The 9,835-nt window shown below is 31.2% G+C and overlaps 1 long non-coding RNA gene across 1 annotated transcript; it reads left to right on the top strand.

The window, feature by feature from the left end:
• The first annotated feature begins 226 nt into the window (after window positions 1-226).
• Window positions 227-7,541, top strand: LOC134271988 (uncharacterized). Its single transcript, XR_009993114.1, has 3 exons — window positions 227-303; window positions 1,611-1,710; window positions 7,435-7,541. It is a non-coding gene; the product is annotated as an uncharacterized LOC134271988 (long non-coding RNA).
• Window positions 7,542-9,835: the final 2,294 nt, after the last annotated feature.

Raw genomic sequence — 9,835 nt, 5'->3', positions numbered from 1 at the left:
TTTTAATGCATAAAATCTTTTGTATCCTCATTATAACATACATAGATTTAATTTACAAGGTAAATCATGATGTCACAATCATTGGTTTTCGGGATCTTGACACATTGTCCATTTATGTACATTCAATTTTGGAAATCCTAGACAGCAAAATAAAATTCCCTGTAGTGGGAGGAGCTAACAGAAACTATAAATTAAGAATTGTGAATTTATATCTACAATAATCTATAGACTTATCCAGGATGTTCGGAGGAAGTACTGTCGTATTGGTGTGTGTGGCCCTGTTCTTGGTAGCCCCAAGTGAAGGTAGGTTAATTGAAATTAGGCTTTTTTTAGTTGTAAATGTCTTTAAAAGGTTGTACTGTCAATATGTTAGCTGGCATTAACCAACAGGAAATTGTCGGCAAGTTAAAATTAACGTTTAAAGAAAAGAATCCATTCAACATACTATACTGTAAGCGACAAGCAAAACAAGGGAAAATTGGCTAACCCTTAAGTATAACATCTTTTACTTCAAGATATATGTCAAGGTTATGAACACTTTCGTTTCCAGGTTACGCGATAAGATTTTTAAGAAAAGTAGAAACAAATGTTATGAATCAGCAACCTAAAGTCTTCGCTTAGTTTTTCCCACTTAAGACAAATTTTCAATAAGAAAAATGCAATTTTTCATACGAAAATGTCTGATGATAATCAAGTTATCATTTTAAAAATTACATATTTTTTTTTTATTCAATTAATCTTAATAAAAAGGATACTTTTTATTAATACAAAATAGATTAGCACGCAAGGAACAATGAAGAAAAATGAATGAAGTATTCAAAAATTTTCATATTAGTAAACATGCAATATATGTTATTTACTGCATGTTATGGTTTAATTTTTTTTTTTTTTTTTTTTTTTTTTTTGAGTCTTTTTTTTTTATTTTTTGAGTTTTTGTATTTTATTATACAGTGATATATTTTCGCTGCTTATTCAATTATTTAGTAAGCCAGGTATAGACAAATGCCATAAATCAACATCTAACTCTTCACTCAGTTTGTACCAATTTTAGACAAAGAGAGACGAAAGTAAGTCTTGCGATAAGTTATCATTTGAAATAATACTCAAAATATATTAGACACAAAATTTTATTCGATTTTACTTGAGTAAAGATAAGAAATAGATTTCGAATGAATGAACAGTGGAAAAGGAAATTATGAAGTTGTGAACAATTGTCTAATTTATTTTTTTGTTCAGTGCTAAAATTTAATGGCAAATAGCGCCTTTGCCGATGATTTTTTCTGCATTATTTCAGTAGGTTTGTCATGTGTTTATGTACTTAAACACCTCTCTTCATATAAATGGTTTGTGTCACTTTTTATTTTATATCTTTAAAACAAATGAATTTCAATGCTTACGCATGTTAAATCTTGAGGGTGATAAATGAGGTAAGAGCTTTCACTATTTGTAATTTCGCGACATTTGACACTTAATTGTTTCACAAAATTGGCTCTTTTATATACCTGATTATTACTTTTTCCATAAATATATTGTATCATAAGATTTTAAAGGGGGAAAGAAAAGTATCAGTGGATATGAAAAAAAGTTTTTACATTTCAATTCCCTTTTAGGATCTTATTCCAATAATGGATGTGCCTGTGCTCAATATTGGGATCCTGTGTGTGGTGTAGACGGACATACGTACTCCAATACTGGATGCCTGGCATGCGCGTATGTGAAAACACTTTATTAAAATATATTTTCCTTTTATTTACTGAAGATCAAATAAAAATTAATGTTATTATAGGAAAACGTAACTGGAACAATCTCCTTTCTATTTTAACAAAGCTGGGAGAAAAATGCATAAAACACGCAGTAAACAATCTTGTTTTTCCTCTTCACATGAAAGGGAAATATTTAACAATAATAATATATAGTTAAATTCTTCATTCTTACACGCTCAAAATATTTCTTACAGAAAAAAGAAAAAAAAAAGAAATGCATACATTTCAAAGCATTATCATATTTGAAAATGATTTTATACGAGATAATTTTCTTATATCAACAGTCGTATCCCCATGGCTTGTACAGGAGAATGCCCTTGCTTCGGACGCTACTGAACACAACACTTTCAACTTCTGTCAACCGTGACCTAAAAGTCTAGTGCATAGGACTCTTATGTCTGTAAAATGAATTTTCTTTCAATAATAAAAAGGTAAAATTCTAAATCAATTCATTACTTATTTTGTTTTACACTCTTTTTTCATTCCACTCACATATCAACCTAGCACCTTTGCAATGATTGGCAAATTAGCAGGGGCATTATTTTTCTATACGGAAAATGTTCAGCACAATTTAGAGCAAATAAATCAGGTTATTGAAGTGATTCGGATAAAAAAAATCCTCACAGATAATGGTTCTTGTTGTGAGAATTGAAAACAAACATCACCAAATTAACATGAATTCTTGGGTTGTTTCGCCTGTGAATCATTGGTTTCACCACAAAACAAGTACACACAGATTGTATTCTATTCTGTAGATAACATTAGCAGATTTGAAGTTAATAGATTTTCAAGTCTTGGTGTAAAAGCTCTGTCCTGTGTGCATACTAGTAAAAGAAGTGTTAGTTATCAAAATGTCACAGGTTTTCCTCAATTTTTCGCAGATCATTTTGAAATAAAAGACATGGGATCGGAAAAAATATATCTTTAAATAGTTCTCCAATGGAAACTTTACATTCTTTCAAATTTTTGTCTGAACTGTCGATTTTATACCAAAACTTGGAAGCTGAAGACTGTACAAACTTATATGACATATGTTTTATATCCCGATAATTATCCAAGGGACACCACAAGAACTCGTCGAGTCTGTGTCCCTTATAGAATAAAAAGATTAAGACCATTTTTTTATGCTGGACGATGCGTCTGTCAGTATCATATTGTTATTCTTTGTACTTTGGAAGGAATAGGAACCGAACGACAAGTATTCGTGGGTTGCAGAATGTCGACCAGCAGAAATACAGGTTTGGTTATTAAAATGAAATATTTGGATAAATAAGATGATAAAATGAGTTTCTCAAAATTCAATTAAATAGCACAACAAGTTGAGCTTTTTAAAAAAGCTTACCATCTTTAGCAACAACCATAAACAATAAACTAATCTACATCTTCCAAGTCGCATAATTCTTTTGAATTTCTTGATTTCGTATTTCTACATTAGATTTTACTGGTATTAGCTCTACCGCGGTTGTCGCTCGTTCATCTCCGTAAACTGACTGAGACCTTGGGCAAACCTCGGCTGATTCCGTTAAATGTTACCTTCTTCAAACAAATAAGGGGAAAAGAATACATGCAAATTGTAAAGCCAGCAAGCAATTAAAAATCAAATCGTATTTGCAACTTGATGAAAATAAAGAGACCTGTTTAGTTATTGCTTTTAAAAATATTTGTTATTTAGAATTAATTACTGCTGATTTTCTTGTTCGTTTTGTCATTTTTTAAAGATTGGAAATATTGAAAAATAGTTTAGTCGTACGAAAATTAGACCATCAGAAATTTATCTCCCTTGCCTTGAACAGCATTTCAACCAATGAAATAATTGAAAATTTTCTCATCATGTAATTTCTACCAATCACAGAAGAGAGGAAGTGCATAGTCCAAAGACTGTAAAAAACTTCAACTATATAATACCGTCTTCCAAGGAAGACGGTAATTAGGAACAGAGCAAATACGGGCCTCTAAAAATAAGAGGTGGGTTCAGGTGCAATGGAGGGGTGAACATAACCTGCCGACGAGTCACAATCCAGTGTGCTCCTTGTCATGTTCGGATACGAACGGAAAATATTTATCAAATATTCAATTTGTAAATAATGGCCTTACACTAGGTATGAAAAAAGTCAGTAAGCATTTGACTTTATGATAGATTGTATTTGCTTCCAAGGTCATTGTATCGGGCATAGAACTTAAAAAATGATGACTTTAAACGAGGTTTTTGATATTCTTTCTTCATGCAATTTGTTTGTAAATAAGTAACCCATTTCTTGATATATTTCTTTTGTAAAACATGATCTTCCGTATCAAATCAACAGCGAAATGTGAAGTCCTTATGCAGGTGATAAAGGTAAATGCTGCAAAAGTTGGAAAGCTGCCGATTGAAAACTTTTATCTTTTTTTCTAGCAAAATATCAAAATATAAAACTTGTATCAGACTTTTGCTTCATTTCAATACCAAAATAGATCTGCTAATAACGGAGCTATAAAACTCATAATAAAATATTTTATATAATGGAACCTTTTAGTTTTCAGTTTATCAATTAACTAATTGTCATATTTCTGATATTTAAAAAAAACTAATTTAAGACATTGCTTACACATCCTTTCTTTATGGTGCTTGCTGATTTCTAATGAACCTTATTTTCCTGGTTTGGTTAAGATAACATCAAAATCTCTTAGTTGTCTTAAAAAAGGAACAGAGCAATTCTATCTTTCTAAGAATTGTCAGTTTGTGACTCTGAATGACAATACTATGTTCTAACAGGAAATAAGAAGATATTACATGAAATCAGACACCTTTTTTGAAAGCCACTAGAAACTTTATTAAAGTTTTGTTAGATGTTCCCGTGAAATAAAATGTTGCGCAATGTTCAATTAGAGGGTCTTGTTCACCTTAATCATATGATTGTTACAACTTTAGAGTGCAAAGTCAAACAAGTATTTTATGGTAGATAAATTGCTTTTCATTTGCAAGTGTCAAAATGCATGATTTCCGTAATTTGCGGATTTCAATATGGCATTTTGCCAATGCATATACTCATGGATGAAATTAATTATCTTTTAAGGAAATTTTAAGGGATCAACTAAAATTTTTTTTTTTTCATTTCTGTATAGTTGACAGGCACCTAACTCATTTCAATGACAAAGTCCGTTATAATTTTTTAGATAAACTATGTTCATAATATCGAAATTACGTAAATACGAGAGAAGACTTTCCTCTTAACATAAGGAAACAGCAATTGTAAAGACTGTTTTTTTTTTTTTTTAGCTGAATACTGTTATCTATTAAGTAAACTTCTTGCAAAACTGTTCATCACATACTGTGCAATAGTTTTATAAAGGTAATCAAAAATTTCTATTTTCTTCCTTTCAAGACCAGAATGTTGCACTTTGAAGCATTGAATTTTAAAAATATCTCACTAGTATACAAAATAATTAAAGCAAAATCCATACTGGATATGTTACAGGACTGTCATCAGGTTTCAGATAACATTTTCAAATATACACTGTACTTTTAAATATATAGAGTTTTAGATATCTCTCTCTCTCTCTCTCTCTCTCTCTCTCTCTCTCTCTCTCTCTCTCTCTCTCTTTGTTTTTGAAGTAAAACCTTTTGTAGAGAATTTACAAATTATAGATTAAATAATTATGATTTAGTAGGTCTGGTTATGTGAAAAACTGGTACCTTTTTCTAGCCTTTTTTCTTTTTTCATACTTGAAAATGAATCATGAAAATAAAATTTTTGAGGGAAACATTGCAGTTTGTCAAAAGATGAAAAAAGAAACATGCTTGTTGGACGCTTTCATTAAAATGCTTGTCGGAGATAAAGCCACGTCGTGAGACATTAATGAGATTTCTATTTCATACATATTTGAGAATCACCGAGGATTTGGTAAATAATTGCTTTTTAAAAAACATTGTTAAAAAAACTATGATTTATTTTCGAAAAAAAATATTTAAATGCATTGAATCTTTTAAATCCCTATAATTACATACGTAGATTAAATTAACAAGGTGAATGGTGGTTTGTGAAACCTTGACAAGTTTTCCAAATAGGTACTTTATACTATTGGAAATCCGAGTCAGCAAAATAAAATTCCCTGTAGTGGGAGGGGCCAACAGCAACAATAAATTCAGAATATGACAAATTCTATCTAAAATTATCTTCAGGACGTATCCAGAATGTTTGGAGGAAGTACTGCCGTATTGGTGTTTGTGGTCCAATTCTTGGTAGCCCCAAGTGAAGGTAAGGTCAATTAAAACAGAGCTTTTTCCAGTTGCGAATGTCTTGAATGATTGTTTTATAAATATATTAACTGGCAACATCAAAAGGAAATTGTCGACAGGTTCAAACGTTTAAAGAATAAAATCTATCCAACATACTATTAGCACCAGGCAATTCAAAGAAAAATACATTAACCCGAAAGTGCAACTTCTTTTTATAACACATATCTATTTAATAACATGTCCTGTATGTTTCCAATTTTCGATAATATTTTTAAATTGTAAATGCTTCTATATTATGAAAAAATAGACCTGTTCGGATATAAAATTTGTGTTTAATACGAATACCGGTATTGAATATAGGAAAAATATTGATATCTGAAGAAAAATATGTTGATCCTTAACCCCCCCTCCCCTCAATGTTAAAAAACACTATATCCCTATCATTCTTTGCTTTTTCTCTCTTTTTCTCTCTCATCTTTGATGTTAAAGCAACTTGTAACAACATTTAGAATTTAAATGTTATATCTAGAGTTTATATGTTAATGTGTATGTCTCTATGTGGGTTTGATATCTGCATATGGTATTTAACGAGGCTGGGGTGTGGCAGCCATTTTCAGACTATTTTAATCTCCTTTAAAAGAAGAGCTCCATATAAAGATTTACAAAAATGATCAAATTTTAAAACTTAAATGTATGAGTTTTTTCTTTGCCAAATGATAGTTGACAGCTTAAGATACCGTATCTAAAAAAATAAGTTATATCTGGTGGTTAATTTATGGTTACTTTGTTGGCCCCCAGCCTCCTTAATAGCTACCTTAGTGAAGATATAAGCATGAATATACTTTTATACTATGTGATATACATGTAAGAGTTGAAATTTAAAAAAAGGTTCTTATAAGTGTGGATTATCACTGTTTCCATCTATTGATTGTATAATAAGATTTTAAGGGGAAAAGCAAAGTATTAGTTGATGTAAATAATTATTACATGTATACATTTCGATTCCCTTTTAGGATTTTATACCAACAATTGATGTGCCTGTATTCAAGTTTAAGATCCTGTGTGTGGCGTAGATGGTCAGACTTACTCAAATACTGCATGTCTGGGATGCGCGTATGTTAAAAGACTTTTTAAAAATATATTTCCATATTTATGGATGATCAAGATGATCAAATAAGCGATGTATTTAATTTATAGGAAAACCTCAACTTTAACAATTTCCTCTTCTATTAAAAGCTGGCATAACAAATATATAATAGAGGTGGTTAAGCAATCCGGTTTTCATCGTACATGAAAGGGAGATATTTAACTAAAATGATACTGGTACGAACAGGTAAAGTCGTGATTCTTACATGACAAATTAAAATCGTTTGAACAACACAAACTTTCAAAAAATACATACTTAGCATCATTATATTGAAAAACAATTTTATATTCGTTTTCTTTTATCAACAGTGGTGTTCCCATGGCTTGTAAGGGAGAATGCCCTTGCTACGGACGCTACTAAACATAACAGAAACAACACTTTAAAGTAATCTTACCCGTGACCTAAATATCTAGTGTAAACGTCTCTTATGTCTGTAAAAATTATTTCCTTGTTTAATAAATAAGTGGTATTCTCGATCTATTTATGACTTATTTTGTTTTTCCCTCTTCCTTTATTCGATTCACAAGTCAATATAGCACTTTTTCAAAGTTTGACCAATTAACAGGGGCATTATTTTTCTATAATGAAAATATTCACCTCATTTTAGAACATAAAAAAAAAATTATTGAAATGAGTTGGATAGAAAATTCCTCACAAATGGTGGTTCTTGAGGTTAGGATTTTTTAAAGATATGGATTCTGGAATGTTTCCCCTGTAAACACTGCATGATTCTTCAGTTATATAGTACTGGAGTCTTTTCACTCCAGGATATATACAAGTTTGGTTGAAGTTGGTCGAGTGGTTTAAGTCGAAAACTGAACTGTTTATAGAATGCACACCGCAGTCTGAGAGATGTTCAGACAAAAATTGATTTTTTTTTTATTTTTTGAAAAGTCATTTATTACAAACTGAAGAAACAGCAATGGAAACAACAGTTGCACCGACATTTCTAAATGGAAATAATTTCTATAAAACTGTCTTATTTTTTGAGATGACAGTGTCGAAAAATTAGAATTAATTAAAATTTATTAGAATGAAATTTTTTCCTGGTCTTCGATTCGGTTATAAATTCAGTGATGTGCACACTAGCTTGCTCTTAGTCAAAGCATTGTGTTTCTTGAATATTCATGCAAACAAACAGATTTCCGATAGCTATCACAGAAAAATATACTAGATGCTGTCATGAGAAGGTACATGTAATATCCGCACTAAGATGTTTGCCTCTAAATACACACTCTTTCATGCTGGGCTTTCCAATGAAAAAGTCAAAATAATTCCATGATTAATAATAAATAATCATACTAAAAACAATGATGATGGGGTTCATGTTTTCTAGGGGAAGGACGTCCAAAGTCATTTTTATTTGCTTCATTATACAGTCCTATTTATATAACTCTAAGTTCCAGGGAGGGGGTGGGTCCGATCTCCCTAGACACTCCCTGTCGCTAAAATTATAAATGATCTTGCGACTCCAAGGTAGTAGATTTTTTTCATTTGACCCTCCATATTTTAATTGTTATACCCACACGTTCTAAAGGATATTTTGTTGTTACTCATGTCCGTCCGTTCGTCTGTCCGTTCGTTTGTCCGTCTGTCACACTTTTCTTCCCTTGTGAAGAAACTCCTCCTACATCTTCTTTTAGGAGATGGATGGTGGTGTCATGTAGATGTGCAGTAAGGTTTTGGAATTTTTAATTTGCCCCGGGGTCAAATGGGGGTCAAAAAATGACGTTTTTATGCAAAAAATTGTGTGTACAATCGGAATGTTTTAACAAAATAATTTTGCAAATGATCAAAGACAAGGTGAGTAAATGTACGAGTTGCATTTTTCTTAAAAAAGCAGCTTTTAATGAAATCAAAAAGCCTGGACCTTTATTTATCTTTGAGAATGGTTGTGTATAAATCTGAAAAGTTATAAATTTACAAGGTGTTCATTTTAGTCAAATATACGAGCACATTCGTGAAATTGATTTGCAATCTTGATCATTAATCTAGATATTTACGAAACCTGCTGATGAATTATGCATTATTATTATAATTATTATTACGTCAACATCAATTTATGCATTATTTCAATTGGGATTGTTGATTTGTATTCTTCCTTTTTTCCAAAATTTTATTAAAAAAACATTATCGCAGAACACAACAAATTAAAAGTTTAAAGTTTACTTGTGGCAATTTTTTGGCCGCGGTGGAAATAAGTACATTAAATTATAATGAAACAACATACAACTGCAAGGGGATGCCAGTTAGCAAGAGCAAGCCCCAAGCACACAACATATTTACATTTTATGAGATATTAATGACAAGTTATATCAACATTCAACGTTAGATCAACATTTCAACATTATCAACAACTTCATTGTATTATCAACGTCAACATCAAATTGTCAATATTTCAATGACTTTCAGTTTGTCTTTCATCAACATCAAAATCAACAATTGTATTTACCAATGACAACATATTTACAATCAATTATGAAGGGATGCCAACTGCACCGGGTTGATTCGCATGTGTGTCAGCATCCCCCACAATATGGAATGGTACATTTCAGTAAGTTTTTATATCCGTCATTGAACTTGAGTGGTTCTTCCGCCACAAGATCGGAAGATCTCGCCAATAAGGGGGGTCCCTTATACGACCATCAGCACTTAGTACTTCATACTGTATAGTGAAACCCCCATGTTGGCAAGAACCACTCACAATGT

Source organism: Saccostrea cucullata, unplaced genomic scaffold (genome assembly GCF_032062105.1).
Source record: "Saccostrea cucullata isolate Sc308-1 unplaced genomic scaffold, CSIRO_AGI_Scuc_v1 ctg1249, whole genome shotgun sequence".
Lineage (NCBI taxonomy): Eukaryota > Metazoa > Mollusca > Bivalvia > Ostreida > Ostreidae > Saccostrea > Saccostrea cuccullata.
Note: the sequence above shows the minus strand (reverse complement) of the source record. Positions and strands in the feature narration are given on the sequence as shown.